Source organism: Stenella coeruleoalba, assembly GCF_951394435.1.
Source record: "Stenella coeruleoalba genome assembly, chromosome: 16".
Taxonomy (NCBI): domain Eukaryota; kingdom Metazoa; phylum Chordata; class Mammalia; order Artiodactyla; family Delphinidae; genus Stenella; species Stenella coeruleoalba.
The window spans coordinates 5,907,883-5,934,386 of record NC_137162.1 but is presented as its reverse complement, the minus strand read 5'-3'; the positions used below and the strand labels follow the sequence as shown (position 1 = coordinate 5,934,386).

The 26,504-nt window shown below is 42.4% G+C and overlaps 1 protein-coding gene across 8 annotated transcripts in view; it reads right to left on the bottom strand.

Annotated features, from left to right (window-relative positions):
* Positions 1 to 26,504, bottom strand: part of LOC307175057 ((E2-independent) E3 ubiquitin-conjugating enzyme FATS) — a 235,814-nt gene that overhangs the window by 50,839 nt on the left and 158,471 nt on the right. The gene's annotated exons all lie outside the window — the stretch shown is intronic.

Here is a 26,504-nt window from a genome sequence, read left to right as displayed (position 1 = left end):
TTTGCACTGTAAGTTGAAAATTACCTCAAACTTAAACTTTTAAAAAATAGTCATTTGTGATACGTTAAAAAAAAAAAAAAAACAACTTCACAGAGTAACAGTTTTCAGATAGTTGAAAGTCACTTTTCAGTTACTCTGTTCTATGACTCGCTATCTCTGTATTTGCTGATTCACCAAAAACGGCACAGACACGTTTGTAAAATCCTGCGCCATGCTCATTAAAACAACCTGGTGCATCTCAGCGGGGTTTACAGTTTCCGTCAATTCGTTGGTGAGCAGAGATGGGTCGTCAGCTACGTGGAATCCCACCAAGGTCGGGTCCATTTACCTGGTATCTGCGTGATCCCTCAGCAAGGGAGGGTCACCAATCTGCCCAGGATGTCAAGTTTGTACCGAGATGTCATCTCAGAAAGATGGAAGACATTTGGAACGCAAATGATGGAAAGAATTCAGAATACACACCGGAAACCTGGAGCTCTACTCCCTCCTGGTTCTGCCTCCCACTAACCAGTGATGGTGCACAGGTCAGCCTGTCCATCTGGCCTCAAGTTACTCATCTATACAATGGGATAATAACCATCCTGCTCTGTGAGAACACAGGACAATGTGAAAACTCAGAAAGAATAATGCATTGGGCAAGGTGAGCCTTCATTATAGTTTATGCAGCCCTAAGGTGCTCCATGTCTAAGGCACAGCCTTAAAAATATGATCCATAAGGGATACAGATAGACTTTATCCTTCCTTTCAAATTTAGGAACAATATACACACAAGGAGGCATAGATAGGCAGGAAGACAGTCTGTTCAGTCTTTGACCCATGTCCTACCCCCATGCCCGAAGTCTACTTCCTGCCCATTCTGCCAACTTACTGGATGAAGGCCAGTGAAGGTCAATGTGGGTTAGGTTTGGGGCCATCTTATATAGTGGGATGACAGCTGTCCTTTGAGGGGGACAAACCGAGCCATCCTCCTGGCCCTGCAGGAGCGCTGGGGGAGGGGTCTCTGCTCTCCAGCCCCAGAGGCCTTGGTCTGTCCCTTGACTGTGCCCGGGCCCCTCCTTGTGTCATGCAGCGGCTTTTCTGCTGGGGAGCAAGGAAGAGGGAAGGACGTGGAGCCACCTGCAGGGAGATCAGAGGCCCTCGGGTGAACTTCAAATGCGAAAATGAGCCTGAGGCGGGGAACACCAGCCCGGGCCTCTTCCGCATTTTTCCTTTAACGCTTCTCACCTCCGAAGATGCCCTGACCACTTCAGTCAGATTTAAAGGGATGCAAATATCTGCACCGGGGTGGGGGAAGTGGAGAGGAACACACAGTGAGATTCATGACAGACCTCTGCCCAGCCCCAGGCCCCTGACAGCAACCAACACAGTCAACCCTGCATAGAAACAGAATTTCTGGGCAAAGTCCCGTCTTAAGCTCTAGGGTCACATACGTAAGCTCCAGAATCGGGGAGGAGAATGTAGTGAGAAGGGGGTTCAACCAGCAACGGATAGGTTTCCCAATAAGCACAGCAGATCCCACCCTGCCCAGAGCTGGAGGGCTTCAGGTGGGCCAGAGAAGACTCTCTGGGTGCTGAGCTCCCAAGAGACCCTGGCAGTTCAATTCCAACACATCCCCAGCGGGGTCTGACTTGGGAGGACCCTCCCCCAAGGACACAGCTGACGATGGGCAGCACAGATAGTCCTCACTGTGGCCACCAGCCGGCTGTTCTTTACACACTCAGGGATGATTCCTTTCCTCCATGAAGAGGCCTTTCTCCCATTAAGATTAATAGGAGTCATGTGGCTGAAATGAAGGCATTTCATTTTCCAGATTTTCTAAAAGTAAAATGTGGTGATGGAAAACATATGTATTGTTTCTATTTGGGATTGTAAAAACACAAACCAAAGGAACCAGGGAGATTCATGGCCCAATCCTTCTCGATTATCACAGCAGATAAGGTTACTCATCATTAAGTAGGTTTAGGTGTGGGGCGATCTGAAGTCCTGGCTCAATTTGTTATATAAGCACAGTTTAAGTAATGCTTTTTTTCTTTTATCCCGTGAAAAATACATCCCGTCTTTTCTTTGATGACCAGGATACCAAAAGGTTTTTTTTAGTAGACTATGGAATGGTCATATGTTATGGTTCAAAATAAAAGGTGTATTCCAGAAAAGTTTACTGTAAAGAAAATGACTAAAAAGGGAATTTTATTTTCCTAATGACTTTCATGATTTGCTCATAATTATGTATAGTAAGGATTTTAAAATTACCTCTTGGATATGAAATAAAAAAATCACAGTTAAAAACACGAACATCCTTTTGTAGTTACACGGTTAAAGAAAAGGTGGTGATAAAAATGTCAATAGCATTCAAAATACCAACAGCACCCTGGGCCAAACTCAAAACTTTGCAACACTGAGAATGAACTTCTGGTCTGCCTTGTCTCACATAAGCACAGTATTTTCTAAAAATTGGGTAAATTTTCTCAATCTTCTATTGGCATTAACATTTCTAATTTCCATCTAGAAGCATTTCACTGTTTGTTTTACTTTTTCCATCACTTGAATTTATGGGCATCTTTAAGCATGGCCACCCCTCAGTGCAGAATTTGGTCCAGTGCTTACAACCTATAGACACATCCAGTCTGTCTGGCAATGAAGGTTTCTCCCAGGGACCTGTGAACATACGGCGGTCGACTCACCACCTCATACATTTGAAAATGACTAAGCAGGACCTGAGCTAAGCACCCTGTCCCTTAATTCAGTGTCTTATTTATGCCCAAATCTAGGCATTACCTTGATTCCCTCCCTCCTTCCTCTCCGCATGGAATCCATCAGCAAGTCCTGCTAAGTCTACCCACCTAGAACGTACCTGGACCACTCCCACTTCTCCATCTCCACTCACACCACTCACCTGGCTGGCTTTCCTGCTCTGCTGACTGTCCTGCTTCCACCTGAGACCTTGAGAAACTGTAAGTCAAATCATGGCAATCCTCTGCTCAAATCCCTCCCATGGCTTTTCCACCACACCTAAAATAAATCACAAACTCTTCCCCACAGTGATCTGCTCACCTCCCTGAGCTCACGTGGCCCCTCCCCTGGCCCCTCTGCCCTCTGCTTCCCACCCCCCAACCCCAGCCCCACTGGCTTTCGTCTTGTCCCTTGAATGTACCATCTCCATTCTTTATCACATCAAGGGCTTCTCACCAGTCATTCCTCTTGTCTAAAATGCTCATCCTCTCTACCTTCACAAGGTGGACTCCTCGTCAAGTAGATCTCGGCTGAAATGTCACTTACTCAGAGATGCCTTCCCCGACCGCCCTAAAAAGCCAGCAAGTAGCCAACTCAATCATATCACCTGATTCTAATGCTCTGCAAACGCTGTGTCCCCACCTGAAACTTCTCACGCTAATGCTTCTATTTGTGGCCCATCTCTAGCCACTCAACAGTAAGCTCCACGAGAGCAGGGACCTTGCTTTGCTTACTGCAGTACCCAGATGACACCTGGAAAACTCAGTAAACACTTCTCAGGTGACACATCATCATTTAGCTGATGGCTCCTGTCTTCGCAAGCTTTTAGCAGGTAATAGGAGATAATGAAGAGACACAGAATCCCTACCCAAAAGTATCATCAGGGGCATTTTGACGGTTTCTTAGGGGTGAATATTAACTTGATAATTCACAAGTCTTTCTTAGGTACCTCCTATGATCAGGCACCCTATTACGAGCTAGGGGTATGATCTGAGCAAAGAGACGTGGCTACGGGGCCCACAGAGTGGGCAAGTTGGAGAATTGGTGACAGAAGGATAAATGACTTAAATTTGGGGATAATTCCATCCTCATTCTTATAACAAAAACATTATTTTAGAGGAGGCTGAGTTCTCTCAATTTCAATGGCCTCAAGGAAAGGAAACATTGAGACCAAGCCTAATTCCTGAATAGCACAGCCATTTCAGTACTCTTCCGGCCCTTTGTTTTTCTAAATCATTCACACTGCCCAGGAGGGTTTGGAAACCCTGCTTGTCTTACCTGGGCTACCATATTGTCAGGGGCTGCACATCCATTTAGCAAAAAGGACAAGGGGGGAGGGGAGAATGTTGGGTTGTGGGCATCCCTGCCAAATGGCGACTGGACATTAGCAAAAATTCAGAGGTACAGATCCCATTATAACCATTTCACCCTGGACATCAGTTCATGCCCTTTTCTTTTCCAAAACTTTCACAACTGAGTGGCAAACCTGACCAATTCCAACTTCACATTCTCTCCTTGCATGCTATCTTAGCAAAAGCACAGATGGATAGAAAATTAGACAAAAGCCAGGTGGAGAGAAGAGGGGAGATAGAGAAGCAAAGAGCTCAATTACACTTTGACTGAAATCACTTACTTCCTAAACAGCTAGTGGTTGTCGCTATGACTTTTCCCTGGATTTGAAATTACACATTTTTCATTTCCAACACGACCACCAGACTAGCCATGTGAGGGGAATTTTCAGGAAGGAAGCAGCAGGTCAGCTTTCCAGGCCACGCAGACCAGACAGCAAACCCTGATGTGTCACTGGGGAGACAAAGATGGTCAGACTTTGTCTGAGATTAGAAGGTCGGGAGGTGCACTTCCTCGCAAGAAAAACTAATCCAAATTTTAAAGGGAAGTTTCTCTGCTGGAAAAGGAGTTAAGGAACAAGTTTGGTTTGGGCGACCCTTAATTTTAAGTTTCCTGCACCTGTGACATTAGGCGCTCTTGCTGAATAATAGGCGAGAGGCAACGTTCGGAAATTCAATGCATCTTAAGATTACCGTCTGGAAGACATTGCTGGCCGAAGCAACACAATGCAAGACACTTAAATGGTTTATACCCCAATGAAGCTGTTATTAAGTAAATCTTTTAAAAAGCAAGAGCGTTCACCCTGTTGATAGGCATGTGGCCGGCAGGTTTTGCACAAGGCCAGGACAGCTGGGAGTTGCACGGTATTAAATTAAGAGCACTTCATGCTTGGCAGGTGGAGCCTCAGTGAAATCTGCTCTTGAACACTTAGCATTCTGGTCTTTGCTAGTCTTTTGACTTGTAGTCTGATCTCTTTTGGTTGAGTAACTAATTCAACTCAGCTGTAAAGACCAGGTTTTGTGCTTTAAGTTCTGTAATGTAATTAACGATTCACATCCAATTACATCATGTTAAAAATCCTTTTCCAATCTTTTCTCTACTAATCCTGGGCGCGGTGCCTGTGCGCTGACTGGATCAATGCTCAGGAGAAAAGCAGAAAGCTCATTGGCAAGCACAGAGCTGAGCCTGCCGTGATCGTTGATATTTCAGTCTAGTCCAAGTTGTCTGAAAATACATGCCTGCTTTCAGCTTGTGATTTGAGACCACCAGATGCCTTTCTGTAAGGAAAGCCTAAGAATATAGGACTATATCTTCAGAATGAGGTTTTCACATTAGCTCCAAGAACATGGCTTTCATTCCGATCACTTCGTTTCTTGGAGCCCTGGAGAGCACCACGATGCCCCTGAAGGAGGCCTGAAATCTTTGCTGTGCGTCACCCTCCATGCTGGGTCCTGAACCTCTCTATTACCGTATCCTGTTTGCAGTGCTTCAAGCCTCCAGGGATCCAAATATACATTCTATTTGTCATTCTCCAAGATGTCCTGCATGTCTGTAACTGCCATGGGCTCCATCGCACGAATGGCACCTTCTCCCTGGAATTCACCCGTTCGCTCATTGGAAACCAGTCCCCCTCGCTCTGCAGGCTCAGCATAGAGTTTGGATTTTATCCCATCAGCCTGACTTTGACTCACTGTGCATTTCTATCTTTCTCATTAGCCTGTGTGTAACTTGGGACAGAGAATGTTCTTTTTCTCTTCCCTGTGTTACCAGTAGTGCAGAGCACAGTAGTTCTGTTTTCAACAAAACTTTAAAATGTGTTAAAGTTACATTCCAGGTCTCTCCACATACCTGCCAGTTCCCTCTAGATCCATCATTATTTTCTGTTGTCACAACAGTTCCAATTCTCTAGAGACAAAGAAGTCAGAACTCGGTAGTGGGAATGTCAGATGAAGCTCAAAATGACTTAGGGCTCAGGATGAAGTGGCCCAAAAGGGGCAGGCTAATCATTGAGGTCCCTAGTGACATAAAATAGTACATTAAAGACTCCTAGGAAAAACCCTAACACTCAAAGAGCTGAAGGGAAGATAGAAGATAATTTCCAAAGCAGGAAATATACACGGCCAATAAACAAACAAATACAGTTGACCCTGTAATACGGGGGTTAGGAGCACTGACTTCAAAAATCTGCAAATAACTTTACAGTCAGCTCTCCATATATGCCGTTCCACATGCACAGATTCAACCAACTACAGACCGTGTGGTACCGTGGTATTTACTATGGAAAAAATCTGCGTATAAGTGGACCCGCGCAGTTCAGACCCGTGTTGTTCAAGGGTCTACTGGAATTCTGTCTTACTTGCAATTTGAAATTAAACAAGAAGAAGATAATTTCACCTATCAAATTAGCAAAGGGTAAAGATATATGTACTCAATTCTAGAGAGAATATAAGGAGACAGAAACTCTCCTACGATGCCGCTGGTGGCACACACTGCTGCAACATTTTTGTAAAGCAATTGGCAATATAGAATCAAAGGCCTTAAAAAATTTCAAATCATTTATCCAACAATTCTCCTTCCAGGAATACAGCTTAAGAACACAATCAGAGTGTGGTCAAAACTGTACACACAGAGATATACATTAAGTATTATTTATAGTGGTGAAAATTAGGAAACAAGCTAAATGCCCAACATCAATGGTTTAAAAATTTATATCGCCACATTATCTACATGTTAGACAGTTATCTCATACGTTTGCAGAGAAATTTTAGTAATTCATACCTTGATAAAAACTATAATGATGTTAGAAAAAGCTTAATAATATCAACAACAATAAAACTTAAAGAACAGACATCATTTGTCTACTTGTATGAATGAAGAGGCATTCAATACAGGAAAATTAGTATTGTAATGATGACCATTAAATTAATCTACAGATTTAATTTTTGAAACCCCCCCAAAATCCTAAAATTATTTTTTTTATGGATGGCCAACTTAACAAAATTCTCCTAGAAAAAACATAAATGAATGAGATCTTCTATTTCGTGTAATATGGTACATTAGATAGATAGCCAAAAACCCTCATGCTACAAAACAACTAAAAGCCTTGGGCATAAATATAAATATATATTTTACCTGTATAGCTCAGCTTGTAGAAAAGTAAAGAAACCCTTCAGAACTTAAGTTCTTAAGAAGAACTCAAGTGGAGAACAAATCCAGTTGCCCTAAAGGCAGCTGCTGATTTACGGTCATCTGGAGCTTTGGATTTGAGGACAAATAGAGGGAAGGAGACAAAACCTGGCCCCTGAGAATGTGGGACTGGACACCACTGCATAGACGCTCAATTCATAATCACAGGCTCAGGGACAAATTCACACAACTTGCCTAATGTGAGCAACTAGGAGCTGAAAAGGTAGCGTCATGTGAGCCCACCTGAGAGCATGGAAGTCTCTGAAGGAACTTGTCCTCTATCTAGGACTCAGAGAATTTCCACAGATAGAGTTCCAATGAGCATGAGTTCAGAATTACAGCAGCAATATGTATGAAACAGAAATCACAACTCATCCAAGGGAAAACCACCATATAAGCAAGACTGTAGAATCAGACCCACAGATACCCTAGATATCAGAAATACCAGCTACAGGACATAAAATAATGCTATGTTTCAAGGAATAAAAGAATTAACCAAAATTATGAAGAACAGGAGACTACAAAACTCACCAGAGTGATTCAAAAAGAATAAAACACACTCCTAAAAATAAACTTAAAAAAATACAGCAATTGAGACTTAAAACTCTGATGAATGTAGGTATAGCTGAAAGTACAATGAGTGAAGTAGAATACAAACCTAAAAAAGTTTACTGAATGTGTCACAGAGAGTCAAACAGAAAGTGTGAAAGACAGGCAAGGAGAAAGGAGGATGGAATGGGACAGTAGGAAATACATCTGATCAGAATTGAAAGGAGATAATAGAACAAATGAAGGAGAGGAAATAAAGAAATGGCTGGGAAATTTCCAGAACTATGAGAAAGAACCATCAGATTCATGAAACACAATTCTGAAAATAACCAAAAAGAAACCCATATCTAGAAACACCATAATGAAGCATAACACCAAACACAAGGAGACCTTAAAAACAGTTCAAAGAAAAGGTAGGCAGGTATGATGATTAGACTTACAGTTGCCTTCTCTACAGCAACAGCAGATGCCTAAGGCACTGGGATGATATTTTCAAAGGACTGAGGGGAAATAATTGTAAACATAGAATTGTATACCTTGCAGTCTTCCTTCAAGAACACAGTGAAATGAAGGTGTTTTTAGAATTCCCACCTTTCCCAACTCCCAAACAAACCTGGGAGAGTTCATCACCAAAAGTCCCTTCACTTGACGCATCACCAAAAGGAACATCTAAAACACGTACTTTAGAAAGACGAAAACTGCTATCAACAGTGAAGATCTAACATTCAGAAAGAAATGGAGAGCACGAAAATGGAAAACATAAGGTAAATCTAAACACTGATTTTATAAAAGTAACAGTCAATTTGGAGGAATCACAAAAACAAAACAAGATAGAACCAAAACATATAATAGCAGTAATGTATCTTGAGTGATCGCAGCTAAAGAGCTCTAAGTTAATAAGTTGTTTGAGACATGACTAAAAATACTGATCACCTTTGGGCTTTGTTAAGTTCACATGTCAAGCAGCGACTGAAATGATAAAAATAAATAGTATAACTTCCAACTAGCAGAGGAAAAAATAGAAGGAGAAAAAAATTAATTGAATACAAGGCTATTAAAAAGATAGAAAGGTAGGACAAAAAGAGAACCTAAATAATATGATAGAAGTAAATCCATATATATCAATAATAAAAATGAGTATAAATGGTTTAGATTTCCTAGTTAAAATAAATACATAAGATAGCTAATAAAATTTTGCAAAAACAAACAAACCAAAAAAGAAGAATGGTTGTAATCTAATCTTTCCCTGTCAGATATTAAAGCTTACTATGAAGCTATAATTTAAAAAAAGTGATATTGTAGCATACACAGAAAATATCTGGAACTGAATGAAAATGAAAAAATACATTTCAAAATTAGGAGGAAATTTATATCTTGAACTGATTATACAAAAGCATTTGACATGAGCATTTGGTCTAAGCTTCCCCCTTAAGCTAAAAAAATTAAAAAGAAGAAGAAGAGGAGGAAATTTAGGAGAGAGTAAATAGAAACACGGAAATAATAAAGCTAAAAGCAGAATCAATGTAATAGAAAATCAACAAACAATAGAGAAAAATCAGTGGAACAAAACCTAGATCTTTGGGGAAAAAAATCAATAAAATGGATAAAGCTCTAGCTAGACTGATAAAAAGAGAAGACACAAATTACCAGTATCAGGAATAAAAGTGGGGACATCACTACACATCCCAGGATAATAAGAAAATATTATGAACAACTTTATGGCAATAATTTCAACAACTGTGATGAAATTCCTTGAAAGAAGGTAAATTTACAAATTACCAGACTCAAGAAGTTGTAGCAACCCTGACTAGTCATATAACAATTTAAAAAAATTGAATTCATAATTAAAGCTTTCCCTCAAGGAAAACTTCAAGCCAACATGACTTCACTGGTGATTTCTATAAAACACTCAAGAAATAATGTTAATCTTCCAAAATCTTTTTCAGAAAGAGAACACTTCCCAGTTTATTATATAAAGCTGGTATTTTCCTGATATCAAAACCAAAAACATTTCAAAAGGAAAATGACATGCCAACATTCTTAAAGAACATAGATGAAAAAAAAATCCCTAAAAAGATTAGCAAATAGAATCCAGCAATATGTTTATTTTTTAAAAGTATAATGCATCATGACTAAATAGATTTTAACCTAGAAACAGTTAATTTAACATATGAAAATCCATGTAATTCCCCATACTTATATAATGAAGGAGAAAAACTCTATTATTATCCCAATAGGTGCATTAAAAGTATTTCAGTATTCAACATCCGTGCATGATAAAAGCTTTCACCACGTTAGGAATAGAAACAAACAACAAAAGAATCTGAACATAAACTGGCAAAGGATTTGAATAGACACTTCTCCAAAGAAGATATACACATGGTCAGTATGCACATAAAAAGATGTTCAACATCATTAGGGAATCATTAGGGAAATGCAAATCAAAACCACAATGAGATACCACTTTACACCCATTAGGATGGCTATTATAGAAAAAAGAAACCAGAAAATAACAAGTGTTGGCAAGGATGTGGAGAAACTGGCAGCCTTGTGAGAATGTGAAATGGTGCAACTGTTGTGGAAAACAGTATGGAGGTCCCTCAGAAAATTAAGCATAGAATTATACATTATCCAGCAATTCTACTTCTGGGTAGATACCCAAAAGAATTAAAATCAGAAACAAACATTTTTACACCTATGTTCATAGCAGCATTATTCACAACGGCCAAAAGGTGGAAGCAATCCAAGTGTCCATCAACAGATGAATGGGATAAACACAGTGTGGCATTATCCGTACAACAGAATGTTATTCAGCCTTAACAAAGACAGAAATTCTGACACATGAGACAACATGGATAAACCCTGAGGACATTATGCTAAGTGAAATAAGCCATCATAAAAGGACAAATACCGTATGATTCTTATATATGGTGCCTAGAATAGGCAAATTCATAGAAGCAAAGTAGAATGGTGGTTACCAAGGACTGCGGAGTAGGGGGATGTAATTAATGGCTAATGGGTATGGAGTTTCATTTTTGCAAGATGAAAACATTTCTGTGGATGAATGGTTGTGATGGTTGCAAAACAAAGTGAATATACTTAATGCCACAGAACTGAGCACAGAAAGATGATTAAGGTGGCAAATGCCGTGTTACGTATGTTTTATCAGAATGAAAAAAGAAAGAGAATAAATTAGGAGTAGAGGAACCTGGTAGATGAAACCTATGTATGTATGTATGTGTCTATCTATCTCTGTTAAGTCCTTAGAGCTAACCAGGGAATAAGTCAAAGATGCCCACTTTCATCACTTCTATTCAACATTTTACTGTGTCTTACCTGGTGCAATAAGGCAAGAAAAAAACAAATTAAAGGAACCAAGATGGAAAAAGAATAAGTAAAACTTTGTTCGTACATAATATTATCGAGTATATAGAAAATCCTAAGGAACCTACAAACAAAAAACCACTACTACCATTAAGTGCTTTTAGCAAGGTTGTAGGATTCAAGGTCACTATACAGATATCAATTATCTATATTTCTACGTGTAACTAAAACAAGTTGGAAATGAAATTTGTAAAAATCAGTGTCATGCATTTACAGCAGCATTCAGAATATGAAATAAATAAGGATACATTTAACAAAACATGTGAAAGATCTTTATAACGAAAACTACAAAACATTGTGGAAATTAGAGATAGATGCAGTGACATGGAAGAATTTCAAAGGCATTTGTCTGAGTGAAAGAAACCTTATACAAAGAAAGCCCAAGTTGCCTTAATATGTATAAATTCTAGAATAACAACAGAAAAAAAAAATCAGTGATTTCCTGAGGCTGGAGGAGGGAGTAAATTGATGGAAAAGGAGTCAAATGTTTCTCTGAGGCGATAGAAATACTCTGTATATCATTGTGGTATTGGTTACATGGGCTTATATACAGTAAACGTGTGCACTTTAATGTGAGTAAATTATACCTCAATATAGCTAATCAAAAATGAAAAGCAGAGTGTAGGATCAGACTGAGAAGGCCTTTTTGAAATATAAAATTAAAATTTGAAAAATGTGTCATGGTGGCCAGAGTCTCTCACCACCTGAATCGTGCAGTAATGCAATATATCAAATGCCAACATTTTACACTTCGGAGTACCTGAAAGCTTCCCCATCTTTTAAATCGATAGAGAGTAACAGGATAGCTTTTGTAAGTCATATAATATTCAAGTGGCATGAAAATTTCTAGAAGAAAACAACTGCGTAAGTCAGGAAATCCTTGTATAAACACAAATTCTACATATGATTGGCATTTCCGACCAGTAAAGAAATAATGGATTACCCCATCGATAGTCCATAGACAACTGGCAAACCATTTATGTAAAATAGATCCCAACCTTACACCGTCTGAGGAAATATATCCAGAGGGATTACAGATTTAAATAAAGGAGCAAGAGAGGAAGGTAGGCTAGAAAAGGCCATTCTAAACCTGTCAGTGAAAATAAAAGGAAAAGGACAAAGAAGGTAATAAAAACATCTGAATGTCAAAAATTACCATAAACAGACATGATGACTAAATGCCGCGTGGTATCCTTGGATGGGATTCTGGAACAGAAAAAGGACATTAGCGGAAAAATTGTTGAAATGTGAATGAAGTCTGTAGTTTAGTTAATAATACTGTAGCAAAGTATCAATTGCTTAGTTCAGACCAGTGATTCTCAAAATGTGAGTGATTTTGCTCCCCAGGGAACGTTTGGCAATGTCTAGAGACATTTTTGTTTATAAAGGGAGAAAGGGGGAGGTGCTACTAGCATTTCATGGGTAGAGGCCAAGGATTCTGCTAAGCATCCTACAATACACAAGACAGCCCTCCACAACCAGGAGTCACCCAGCCCGCGATGTCGGCAGTGCCAAGGTTGAGAAACTCTGGCTTAGATAGAAGTACTGCGACGACAAGGAGAAGCTATATATACAGGATACTCAGGAACTCTCTGTACCACCTTTGTAACTCTTCTGTTCATCTAAAATTATTTCAAAATCCAAAGTTAAAAAGTACGATAAACATTAAAATATAAATACAAAGGGATATTTTTAACATAAATAAAAATTCAAAAGGAAAAAGACTAAAGAAAAAAGGCCAAAAAAAGAATAGAGGAAACTGAGAAAAGAAGACGTATAGATGTGTAACAAACACATGAGAAAGTTCAACTCCTCCATCAAAAAAATACAAATTAATATCTCAAAAATATTATAGTTTTCACGTATCAGAATCACATGGAAGTTTTTGTCATGTCAATACCCAATGCTTGTGCATGCTTAGGGCAGCCACTATTTAGGTACTGATAGTCTAGTTTGATACAACTGTTACAGAGTATCATTTGGAAACCTATACTAAAAAGCCTTAAAATTGTGCCTCTCCTTTGACCCAGAAATTCTAGGAATGTGGCTTAAATAAATCACATGAAATGCCCACAGAGATTTCTCTATGAGGACATTTATCAACACGTTGTTATAAAAATGCAAAAATGGAAACAATCTATTTAACAAGATTTTCAAAACATAGCTTAGGCAAATCTTTATAACAGAAGCCTATATAGCTGTTAAATGATTAATAGGGGAAGATGTAGGACATGGAAGGAACTTGCCAATCTACTGTTAAGAAAAAGCAACCTCTAATGATGCTTTTACATGACCCTCTGTTGGTTAAGAAAAGGAAAGAGAAATTAAAAAATAAAATTTTGTTTCACACATGAGAGGATCCAAGGAATCTACTTGGGAAGATCCACTGAAACATTAACAGTGATGTTATCTGTGGACAGTAGGATTATGGTTGGTTTTAACTTTCCTCTTTTTGCTTATCTACATTTTAATTTTTACAATGCATGTGTTTTACTTTTTCAATAAGAGAGGGAAAAAACATTACAAAAGCAATGGAATTGAAGAAGAAACTGATTACATTTACTCCCTATTCTAAGGAGCATTTTCATGTATGATTTTAGACATGGAGAGAAACCACAGTGCAACCGGCAGTGCCAACGGCCAAGGTAGACCTTGGGGTGCAGAGAATCACGACAGGCTTTGCGACAACCAATCACATCATCACAAATTCTCCCCGATGTCTCCCTCAGCTCTGTCTCCCAAATGCACAACACTGTGATGTTCAGTGCATTTTATGGACCCCCCCCCCGAAAGTCTGCTGCCTGGGCTCTGATGCTCCATTCTTCACAGCTCCTTTGCTACCGTTTCTGAACTGAAGTGGGTCACTTGGTCTTGCACACACACGTGTATTTGTAAGGGCGCAAGACAGGATGCCACAGGACCTCAAAGTCATTTGTTCACTATCTACATAGGCCATCTGAACAAAATCACCTAAATGTTGTCCACCTATACTCAAAAATGGATAAGCCTCTATCTTCTTAAAACACCAGAGCCATTTTTCTGCTGAATAGACACCAGAGATTCCATATCACCTCATTCAACCGCAAGCCTGGCCCTTCACTTCAGCCCCCTGCCCAAGGAGGGAGCAGATTTTAAGTAAAACTCTATACTTTTTCCCTTCATTTCGGCCGACTTATAAATTTATACATGGGAAAGACAAGACAAGGCCAGAGCACCAAATAACACCATAACATTCTGCGTATTTCCAAGAGGTGGGCCCCAAAGTTGTCTCTGAATTGTCTAACAGATAACGTAGAAGGAGAAACATTAGGAGCTGCAAGGGTTAAATGCCCTGAGAGGTTAAAACTCAGAGTTGCTCAGGAGATGCACAACTCTCGAAGAGGGAGAGTGGAGATTTTTGTCCCTGTGGGGCCCACGTCAATGGTCTGTATAATACGAATGACCCCATCCTTAATGTAGGCTTATGACACAAGACCAAAACACAATGAAAACAAGGGTATTTCTACAGAAGACCAAAATGGCGCAGTCCTTGTATGCAAATGCTTCCACTAATTGAGAAACTGATTTTTAAAAGTCTGAATTTGGGTAGCGTTTGTCTTTAACTTCTGATTCTACAGACAACCACCACCTACTGGGCCAATTTATACACTCCTCACCTAGACTATGTGTTTGAGTGTTCCTTCGGGGCACTTGTCACAAAAATCAGAGTGGGAAAGAGCAGGCAATTGGGGGAGCAGGTTCTAGCCGCAAGTGGCGTGACAAAGGCTGTGTTCCCTGCAGAGAGAATACCTGTGCTGTGCTCCTGCCCTCAGGACCTCTTGGTGACTTCAACTTTGAACAGCCTGACCATTACCCCTAAGTAGCGAGAATTAGGGTGCACAGTAAAGAGGACATGCTGACTTGCAGGGAAGAGCTATCCTTGAAGAGTAGCAGAACATGCCACCCCCAAAATATGGCACTTGGCGTAAGGATTATTTTGAGCTGAAGGCAACTGAGGAAGATGACACCAGAGGAATCAACATAACAAACTTTACTAACTAGGCTTTATCTACCATCAGTTTCCTCCCATATATCTACCCTCCCACTTTGACAACCTTGGAAGCCTAAAACTGCTCGCCTTTGTCTTTTCACTTCTCCACAAAACTACTGTTCTTTGTTGAAGATGCTATATAAGCCAGAGCTCTAAACCACTGCTCTGAGTTACTCACTTTCTCCTGATTATCTCCCACGTACATATGAGGGATACATGTTAATAAACTTCTCTTTGTTTTTCTCTTGCTAATCTGTCTTTTGTTATAGGTGCCCCAGAGAGAACCTGGAAGGGTGGAGGGAAAATTATTTTCCCTTCCTTACACTCTCCAGAACAGAGCTTTTAAGCAGGGAGGCACTGACTCAGATTCCAGAATAGGGTCTAACAGAGACAGTTTGAAAAAGCATCCCTAATGTGTCTGACGCCCTCCCCTGGTTAAGAACACCTTTTCACACTCTCTGATAACAGCCATGAACAGCGTAGGATCGCTAGAATGCCCCTTATGTGAACTGTGGTACTTCATCCACAGTAATGCCTTCACGTGGCTCCAACCTAACATGGAAAACTAGTGACTAGAAAAAAATCTCCCTTCCCAAAAAAACCCTTCAAAATATTTTTGTAACATTGTTCATGTATTTTCTGTCTTTTACATTAAATTTGACCATCTGCAGGATAATAAAGTTCTTCCTTGACAAAACTTGATTATTCTTACTAAGTTCTTGGAGAGAAACAATATTTTGAGACTTTCTTCCCTCCATTTTAAAAAGAAGTGGGGGTGCTATAGACTTCACTTTACTTTTCACAACCTACCTCTGGACGTGGCTCCCCACCCTTTCCTGGCCAGAGAGGTTTTGGATATGACCATGGGGAGAGGTGGTTTGAAGAAGGAAAGGGAGTGACCTTTTAAGTGACCCTGACATCAGCAAGGCTTTGTTGGGTCATCAGAATGACCAGTCCTCTGCCCAGCACCCAGGTCCTGAGCAAGTGTGCTGTGCTCCATGGCTCACTGCCGGGCATGGAGAGCTCATTGCCATTGACTCAGACTTGGATTCTGGCCTCCAGGTCAGTGCAGTCTAGAAGAAGAAAAATGCCCCCCATGACATTGAAAGGCAATAATATTCTTGGGAGTCAAGTGCTTGAGAGATGGAACTGGGAAGATGCACGGAGGCTACGTACGTCACAGTCTGGTGAGTGATGAGAATTGCCAAGCAGGTGGTCCACAGTAACAGCGGGCTATAGGGAGGTTAGGGCACAGTGCAGGCCAGTGGTTCTCAACCAAGATGATTTTGTCATCTCTCCCCCAATCCGGATAATGTCTGGAGAGGTCGGTGTTTGTCACAACTGGGAGGGAGGGCTATTGGCATCTCATGGGCAGAGGCTAGGGATGCTGTTAAACATCCTATGGTGCACACAGAGCCCTCACACAGAGAATCGTCTGGCTCCAAATGTCGATCCTGCCAAGACCTAGAGAGGGAAGGCAACACTGGGGCGAGGGGGCCAAGGTCAAGGTGAGGGGCAGGAACCATGAGGCAAAATGTTCCCTTTTACTAGCAACCAAAGAGATGCCAGCTCAAACTACAACAGAGCAGTGTTTTTCATCCGGAAATTTGGGAACATTTACAAACTAATACCTAATCTTGGCCAAGCACATACAGAAAGGCCCTTCACCTAGATTTCTCCTGAAGTCCAATTTGGCATGTGTGTCAAGAACTTTAAAAAGGCTGATGCTTTCTGATTTAGATACATTCCATTTTCGATACATTCCATTTCAAGGGTTTTTGTTTTTTCAAAAGGAAATAATCCAGTATACAGAAAAGCCTCCTATGCCCAGTGTTCACATTGATATGATTCCAAAAAGTGAAAAACAAATAACTACTTTAAGGACCAACAATGAAGAAACAGTTAAACTACGATACATCAATAAAACACACCATTTCATAGTCAACAAAAGTTATCTTTGTAAAGTACTGTTAATATCAGGAAAAACTTATGATATGGCACTAAGTGGCAGAGACCCAGAGGGAACTTACATGTGCAGCAGGATCTCAGCTACTTGTAAGAAAATAGACATGCATAGAAAGGGAATGGAAGAAAATATACCAAAATATAAACCGTGATTATTGAAAGGGACTGAACTTTTTATTTTGCTTTTTGTCGTTCTCGGTTGCCTATAATGTACTAATTTTACAGTCAGGAAAATAAATCTACTTGGGCATTGAAATTTCATGAAGATAATAAAGGCTTGAGTGAGGCTAGAGGCTGTAGACATGGGAAAGAAGGGATGGGCATGAGAAACTTTCCACCTTGCCGATGATCTGATGAGGCAGCAAGGGAGAGGAAGGAAGCGTTCAAAGATGACTCCAACTTGGGAGCCCGGGATCCAGGAGGTAAGGGAACCGTTACTAAGAGCAGGAGAAAATCTGAGCAGAAAAGTGACAACAGTGACCTGGGAGGTACCATTGGAAGGCCGCGGAACACAGCCAGATGCGTGAGCCTGGGGTCTGCCCCACCCCCACCCAACTAGCTGTGTATGCCTGGAAGACGAACGTAAATAACGTACATTTGCTATGGACTTTTAGGGAGGAGTAAATGAATTAAAACCCATGGGATACATGGAACAGCGCAGGACACACAGTAAAACGTGAGAAACAAGAGCAGGGGCCGTGGGGGTTGCAGTACTGGTATTGAGTTGAAACACAGTTGCTCCTGCCGGACCTCTAAATGCCAGGATTCCCAGACCCTTGTCGCTTCCTGTCCTTCTCAGTTCCTAGGTGTTCTCAAATACTTCCGTGGCATAAAACACCAACTCTAGGAATAACATTCCCCAAACCGTAACTCTATCCTAGAGCTTTGTTTGGGGCTCCAGATTCATGGGTCCAACTCCCAGCTTGCCATCTGCACCTGCCTGTCCCATTGACGCTTCAAACATAACCTGTCCTCATGGCACCTGGGATCTTCTCCACCCCTCCTCACATCTTCCCCCCCGGATAGAAACCTTCTCCCCTATTATTCACAATATATGAAGAACTCTTAAAATTCAACAGTAAGAAAATAAACAACTCAAATAAAAAATAGACCAAAGCCCTTTACAGATATCCCACCAAAGAAGATATACAGATGGCAAATAAGCAAATGAAAAGATGCTTCTCACCATATGTCATCAGGGAAATGCAAGTTAAAACAACAAGATACACTATGGAACTATTAGACTAGCCAAACTCCAGAACATGGACACTACCAAATGTTGACAAGGATGTGGAGCAACAGGAACTCTCATTCATTGCTGGTGGGAATGCAGAATGGTGCAGCCACTCTGGAAGACAGCTTGTCAGGTTCTTACTAAACCAGACGTACTCTTACCTTATGATCCAGCAATCACATTCCTTGGTATTTACCCAAAGGAGCTGAAAACTTATGTCCACACAAAAAACTGCACATGCATGTTTACAGCAGCTTTACTGATACTTGCCAAAGCTTGGAAGCAATCCAGACATCCTTGTTTAGGTCAATGGATTAATAAAATGTGGTACATCCAGACAATGGAATATTATTCAGTGCGTGAAATGAGCTGGTACACAATGGAAAGACATGGAAGAAATTTAAATTTAAATGCATATTAGTAAGTGAAATTTAAATTTAAATGCATATTAGTAAGTGAAAAAGGCGTTTGAAAAGTCTACATATTGTATGATTCCAAGTATATGACATTCTGGAAAAGGTGAAATTATGGAGTCAGTAAACGGACCAGTGGTTGCCAGAGTTTGGGTGGGGAGGGACGAACGGAGGGAGCACAAGGGATTTTTAGGCAGCGAGAGACTCTATATGATACTGTCATTGTGGATACGTGTCATTATACATTTTCCTAAACCCACAGAAGGTACAACACCAAGAGTGAACCCTAATGAAAACTATGGACTTTGGGTGATAATGATGTGTCAGTGTAGGTTCATCAGTTGTAACAAATACGCCACTCTGGTGGGGATGCTGATAGCAGGAGAGGCTGTAAACGTGTGCAGGTGGGGTATATGGGGAACCTCTACACCTTCCCCTCAACTTCGTTGCGAACCTAAAACTGCTCTAAAAACATGAAGTCTTTTTTAGAAACCCCCAAATCTCCCAGTGCCCAAGCCGGAAAGTCAGATGTCAACCTTGCCATCCCCCCACTTCCCCCATGACCTCGCTGACACTCAAGACTTGTGAATTCCACCATCAGGCTCTTTTTCCCTCCTCTCAAGCCTCCAATATGGTTCTCATCTACTCCATGGCAATAATCTCCCCCCTTTCCATCCCTCACCTTCCAATGAGTAAGAGTGATCTTCTTAAAGCATACACTATATCATAGCATCTCACTGCTGTTAGGAGAAAACTGTAAATCCTTATTCTGGTCTCAAAGCCCCAACGCAAACCATGTCCCGAGCTCATCTCTCCAGCTTCGAGCTTCAGCCCCATGGCACTACTTGCTATGTTGCAGCCACACTGGCCTTCTCAGCTCCTCCAAAATGCCAGGCTCATCTCTGCCTCAAAACCTTGACGCAGGCTGGTCCCTGCGCTTCTATGCTTTGAGAATCACATACACACACTCCTACATATAAACTAGATAACCAACAAGGACCAGTTGTACAGCACGGGGAACTCTACTCAATATTTTGTAATAACCCATACAGGAAAAGAATCTGAAAAAGCATGAATATATGTATTAATATAACTGAATCACTTTGCTGTACGCCAGAAACACAACATTGTAAATCAACTATACTGCAATGAAAATTTAAAAAATAAAATAAAAGTTCTTCCCTCAGAAATATTTTCTTGACAAACTCCCTCTTCTAAATGAAGCCTCCCTTGTTGAGCTCTCTCACGGTCGTCTCCTACCCTTAGAGCACTGAGCACGATCTGTAATGACATACGTTTTTAGGGGTCTCAGTTGGATGTCCGTGTCCCCACCAGACTGTAACCTGCATGGTGGGGAGAACACACTTGGGTTTCGTTTCAGCTCCGTGGAACCAAAGGCTCACCCAGGGTCTGGTAACCATGGCTGCCACAATGAATGTCACGTGAGTGAGGGAAGGCTCTCTAGATGGGACTCTGGTCTGACACAAGCAGGAGGTGCCAGGGTTGGCACATGCCCCAACCACTTATTGAGGATGGTGGATGACGCAGAAAGGCCTGATCTTTCTGCTGACATGAAAAGAGGCAGGAGAGCCACGTGCCAAGGATGGACCTTAGTGAGCACCTGCATCTGGGGAGGGGGAAGAAAGAATCAGAGGAAGCCAGGAAGGGAGTGGTGAGAAAAGGCAGAGGAGAACCCAGAGTAAACAGTGTGATGGGGGTCGAGGGGAAGAGAGCTTTGCCCCTAGACTCTGAGCACCTCTCCTACCTGAAAATTGGACTTGTCTAAACAGCCATTGTGACAGAAAACCAGAGCCAGAAAAGTGAATACACTAATGGACTATGAGAGGAGAGTTCAAGGGAGAATCTGGTTTACATCTCTCGTTCCACAGAGGAAGAAGTGGAGACCATGGGGGGAAGAGACCTGCCCAAAGTCACCCGGAGCTCGCCCTTGAGCAGGGCTGGCACACCTGTCCTGTAAAGGCTCAGGTAGTAATTACTGCAGGCTTTGTGGGTCACACGGTCTCTGTCCCAACCCCTCCACTCGCTGCGCAGAGCAAAAGCAGCCACAGAACAGCGTGTGGATGAACGAGCACGGCTGCGTCCCGATGAAGCTGGATGTACAAGAACAGGCGGTAAATCCCTGGGCTGAGGTTTGCTCATCCCTGCTCCAGCTGTTGCTGCATGCCAGGGGTCCCGTTTCACTGTCCATTTGTCAGCTGATTCTAACACTCCCTAGCCTCTCTTGCTATTAATGATAAAACAAAACACACACACTCATTCTGCCCAATTCTCTTGTTAACAAACTCCCAATAAGAAGGCACCGTCCTGAGATCGTTCGCCTCGTCCTCAAAACCTCCCCCACAGCAGAAGAGCACGCAGTCCTGGTGTGAGTGCTGGCCAGGCACTGGCAGGGGGTGGAAACGTCCCCCTCTGGTTGGGAATCACTGCGAGGCGAGTGGCCTCAGGAACCTGCAGAGGGTTAGATATACCCTGCGGGCACTTATGGTCACCACGGGCACTGCCAACCCATATGATCATTGGCAACCAGGCGGGCTTTACCCTCCAATCTGACCGCTTCTCAGCACCACTGCCAGCCTGTTCCAAGTCACTGCTCCTGCGCCACTGCTCAGTATACATTTGTTGAGTGAATGATTAAACATCAAGGGTAGGACCAGTCAGGAAGTGTGAGAGCCTTCCCAGAAGGCCAAGAAAACATCAAAGGCTTCAGAAGAATCAGCACCTGCTGAAGAGAGAAGGGGGCTTTCCTAGGCAAAGGGAACAGCAGCGCGAAGGCGGAGAGGGCAGAAAGAGAAACGGGTGCCTTTGGGGAGTGGGGCAGCGAAGAGTGCACAAGCCAGAGGAATCCAAAGAGCTTAGATGTGTGGAGTGCCTGTTAAAACACAAACAAACCAACCCGAAAATCACCCGGGGTGGGAGAGCAGAATTCTCTGCACACAGGCGCTGAGGTCCACACCCCACTACCCCAGGTTCAGCCTTGCAAGATCCTTGACTTGTTTTAGAGATCTCTGAGGCCACAGAGTGGAGAGAGTAGATTAAACGGCAGAAGAGCTGTGAGGCACGCAGATCCCCCTTGGGAATAAAGAAGGTAGCCGCCCACCCACCCTGCCCCCAGTTGCTTGAAGTCCTGCAGGAAGACGGTCCTCAGAAGTCCAGCCCAACTCTGGCAACCGGAAGGCTCACCCTTTAGATCCCCTTCCTAGGGCTATAAGGGCCCAGCCTCCTCACCCCCAATCAGAATAACTCTGAAGGGCCACCCTAAATTCAGAGCCCTCTAAGCCCTTCATTATGACTGCATCACAGAACACTCATGTTCTCTGCCCATACCTACCTCCCTTCCCATCCACAAGTGCCATTCCCACTGCATAACAGATGCCCATTAAATGCCCATTCATCTCCATCTCAGAGCTGGATTTCCAGAGATGCCAACGTGGAACATAGGCAAACAGGGTAAACTTTGCCTTGGAGGATAGACAACAAGGAGCAGGTAAATTACAGCCCACTGCCTGTTTTGTAAATAAAGTTTTATTGGAATAGAGCCATGTTCATTTATTTATGCATTGTCTTCGGCTGCTTTCCTTCTACAATGGCAGAGCTGAGTAGCTGCTAGACAGACCACACGGCCTGCAAAGCCTAACTTAATTGCTACCTGGCCCTTTCCAAAAAAAAAAGTTTGCCAACCCCAGTTCTTAATCATTAAAGAAAAAGCACAGCTGTAAAACAAGGGTTCCTCCTCAAATGTCTTCTGGCATCTCTAGCAAGAAGTCTTCACGGGCTTGGGGAACTGAGTGTAGCGCCCGCTTCTCTGGTAGACTTCGCATGTGTACGTGCAGTGTCACGTAGGCTTCCCCTGAGCGGTGTACGTGCTTTCTTCATGAACTAACCTCACTCACTACTAATGTGTTAGATTATCGCGTCAGAACACTAGTAAACACGGCATTCCTTCCGTGAACTGGCAGAGATTTCTTCCTCTCCAGTCATTCCCGTCTTTGGCCACTAGCGATACTAAACTCCACTGGGGTCTTCCCAGACGAATGCCACCAGAGCAATTCTAAGACAGAGGGTCCACATAGAACATTGGTGTCTGGGGCAGATGTGGGCAAACAGTGCATTCAGCAGTGTCTTCTCCAAAAGCATCTAACAAAAGCAGGTGGTTTTGCTCTATCTACTTGGTTGTCTTAGGAACAGGGGAAAGCTTCAGATCTTGGCCACAAATAGGAAGTGAAACTGGCAGTAAGTAACGTATCGAAGTCAATACTGGTTTAGCAGGACTTCCCTGGTGACGCAGTGGTTAAGAATCTGCCTGCCAATACAGGGGACACTGATTTGAGCCCTGGTCCAGGAAGATCCCACATGCCACGGAGCAACTAAGGCCATGCGCCACAACTACTGAGCCTGCACTCTAGAGTCCACAATCCACAACTACTGAGGCCGTGTGCCTCAACTATTGAAGCCTGCATGCCCAGAGCCCATGCTCCGCAACAAAGAAGCCACCGCTCACCGCAACTAGAGAAGGCCTGTGCAGCAACGAAGACCCAACGCAGCCAAAAATAAATAAATAAATTTATTTAAAAAAAAAAAATACTGGTTTAGGCATGGAACACCCAGTGAGGAGAGAAACGTTCAGATCAACACTGTACATCCCATAGAACACCAGGAGAACAGATTTCAGGCTGGGAGGGATTTCTGAGCCAATACGTTTTAACTCTCAAATGGCATGGCTTGTTACATTTAGTTAGAAATTAACTGTGTAGCTTACTCTCCTAATAGATTTTACCCACGGTACCTGGGCACCAAATGCTGGTATTATTTATATGCCCGTGAGCAGTCTCTGAACATCACCTTTGACGGTGATACTGGAGATGGGGCCCACCGCTGAGAGAGTCCCCACCATCCTACCTGCTCTACTCTGGGCTGTCACCGAGGGTGGCACAGTGCGAGCCAAACACACACGACTGTTCTCAGCTCTGGCACTCCATGGCCAGGCGGCCTTGGCAAGTTATTTAATCTTCAAGCCCCGTTTGTCTTGTCTGCAAAATAGGAATAATGGCGTTCTCTTTACAGAATGATTTGAACGATTCAAAGTAATAAATACAGTGGAAGCAGCCCAGGGCTTGGCATCTAGGATTTCCACAGTAAATGTTGTGGGTATTGATAGGATGATGATGATGACGGTGGTGGTGGTGATGGTGGTGATGGTGACATTCTTCCTTACAACAGATGCAGGGATTTGTACAATGTCCATCTAGCAGGTGCTAGCAGGATGCTTCTAACAGTGGAGATGTAAGTAACAAACTTACAAGGACCAAGGAAAGGAACAAAGAGGGAACCAATTCACAAGCCCTCAGCCTCTGAAAAGAGAACAGGTACCCCTGGGTCTGTTAAAAATGTTACTTCCCAGCAGACACGGCCAGTCTGCGCTGCACAAGGCATTCGATGGCATCCCGTTTTCCCTAATCTTAGCAATCTTTCTGGGTGCGTGTCCTGGAGGCTCATTCAACAACACAATTTATAGGACTGTCTGCCTGAGGACCCAATGACTAGAGCTAAAATTGCTTTGCCTCCATTTGTAGAATCTCCCAGGCTGCACCTACCTTGCAGCTGAATGTAAGTTGGCTAGCAAGGATACCGCTCATTCTGCATTTTGGAATCTTTCAGATACAAAGAATCAGATTCAGGAACTATAAAGTGTGATGACCACTAACAGCACATGTAGCCACAGGAGGCTGTCAAGAATGTCTCAGACAAGATTCCAGTTTCAGATGAGAAAATACAAACAGTTCATTGGAGTTTTAATGAGCATCGCCACTGTTGGAAAGCACTCGCATTAAGGTTTAAAAGCTTTGTCAAGACTGAAGGTCAGAGAGCTCACCCTTGAAGCTTTGTGTAGATTATACTAGGACAGACTGTGGTACTTAGAATCTGTGAGTTGTGCTTATAAATTTCAGGCAAGAATTCTACAGCATGGACAAGAAGTGCTTTCTTATCACCCGGGAAGAAATGCATTCCATCGCAAATTAGTTTCTAAATGAGAGAGCACAACCGTACAGGGATGTGTGTGTGCATGCGTGCGTGTGTGTGTGTGTGAGTGTGCATTTGTACACATGGACACGTGTGTCCTAAACAGTGAGCCCAAGGTTGTATAGCTTTGAACTTCATGACCCAGAGTCACCTGGAACCTCTTTTCCTTATAGATTTCATCTCAGAAAAATAGAGCGGAAATTTTTTCAAGCTTAAGGGGAACTTAAGCTTGAAAAATTGAACACCAAATCCAACCCCTTCTCTAGTTACCCAGATGAGGAAACAGAATCACAGTTAGTGTGGCATGTCCACGTTCCACGTGCTGGAAAATAATAGATCAGCAGCTCTAAGAAAGGTGACCTGGCCGCCATACACATCTCCTTCCTCAAATGGTAGAATGAGGTCACGTGCTTTAGGGCCACTCAAATGCTCCACAGATGAATCTTTGGGATCAGACCTATTCTGGGGGAAGTCGGCCCATGGGAAGTAAAAATTAACGTGCACTCTTTGCCTAAGAAAATCAATTATAGGAGTAGTCACCTCACAAAGTCACAATCAAAAATCTTGTCTGCGCCAAAGCCAAAAATAAGACGCAGGGATTTTCTCTGCTCATCCACTCCCCTCCTCTGAGATGAATGTTTGAGATCTGGCGCTGGTGACTTTTAAGGCTCCTTTGGTGAAAGTGCTATAAATCCAAGTTACCATTTCATAGCACAAAGACTAGGGTATGCTTCAATGGGGGAGCATACAGCAATGTAGGTCGTATATTTCCAGACTCTTCATCAACGAGGAAGGAGAAATGGCTGGCTTGAGAAATGTCTTTAAAACCCAGAGTGAAGCCCAGCTTTGCAACACTGACGGCTGCTTATGTTTCCCCTCTTGCAATAAGTCTGCCAGACTCAGATGCATTCAACAGCCTAATCAGTCTGAAAGCCATGTCAAATTGCCTTAAAAATCTCTGAGCATTCAATATATATACACTTGTTAAAATTCATTGCATCATTTAACATTTCTATGCACATGACAGCTTTAAAATGTTTTACAGTCATTTTTATTAATTAATAAAGCTTTTAATGGACAAAAATTGCGCTGTAAAATTATTATGCATATGCCACATTTTCAATTTTACCACTATTATATTTGAATATTTCCCCCAAGTGGAAAGTCACTAATTCGTAACCCAGAATCTCTTGCGGAAGTGTACACGGGGAAGGAGAGAAGTCTGGCCTCTGGCTATAGGCCTGTTCCCCCCTCTACCCCCGATCTCCCAAGAAAGGTAAAGGGTGCCCAGGACAGCTGACCTTGGGAATTCTGCCTGGCCCTGGCCGTGGCGGAAAGGTATCAAATCCCAGCCGAGTTGCCCCAGAAAACACAATTCAAGAATCAGAAAACTACCGCTTCTGCTGTTTGGTGTGGAGAGTCCCAGGTTTGCCTCTTTTTGAAGATGTCCCATAATTACTATACACAGTCTCACACACAAACACTCCATTATTGAGCTTTGTGGTCTAGGTTTCTAAGGCCAACGCATCAGCATCAACTACCCGATTGAAAAGTTAAAAGTGCAGAACTCTGGAGACTTCCAGATGTGCAGATCTTCATACCAGAGGGACAAAACATCTGGGAG